This window comes from Carlito syrichta, unplaced genomic scaffold, assembly GCF_000164805.1.
Source record: "Carlito syrichta isolate Samal-C Ts95f unplaced genomic scaffold, Tarsius_syrichta-2.0.1 Scaffold312007, whole genome shotgun sequence".
Classification (NCBI taxonomy): domain Eukaryota; kingdom Metazoa; phylum Chordata; class Mammalia; order Primates; family Tarsiidae; genus Carlito; species Carlito syrichta.
In genome coordinates this window covers 28053-28444 of record NW_007256103.1, presented here as the reverse complement: position 1 = coordinate 28444, position 392 = coordinate 28053, and the positions used below count along the sequence as shown (strand labels likewise).

The 392-nt window shown below is 46.4% G+C and overlaps 1 protein-coding gene across 1 annotated transcript in view; it reads right to left on the bottom strand.

The window, feature by feature from the left end:
- ANKRD27 (ankyrin repeat domain 27) overlaps positions 1-392 on the bottom strand; it is a 52070-nt gene that overhangs the window by 35277 nt on the left and 16401 nt on the right. The gene's annotated exons all lie outside the window — the stretch shown is intronic.

Sequence of the window (392 nt, the reverse complement as noted above, 5' to 3'; positions counted from 1 at the left end):
AAAAAAAAAAAAAAATCAGCCGGGCATGGTAGTGCATGCCTGTGGTTCCAGCTACTTGGAAGGCTGCGACGGAACAATTGCCTGAGCCCAGCAGGTCGAAGCTGCGGTGGCTGTGAGTGTGACGTTGCACTCCAGGCTGGGCGACAGAGTGAGACTCCGACTCAAAAGAAAAAACCCCAAAAAACAAAAACAAAAAACAAAAAACAAAAACCAAAAAAAGCTCTTTCTTCTCAAAGTCACTTCCATTGTATACAAGTGGAGTCTAATGCCCATGTGTAGCTTCACTTTATTTTCATTTTGTAATTTTTTTTTTTTTTGGTTGGAGTCTCACGCAGTTGCCCAGACTGGAGTGCAGTGGCTGCTCCCGGCCACCGCAGCCTCGACCTGCTGGG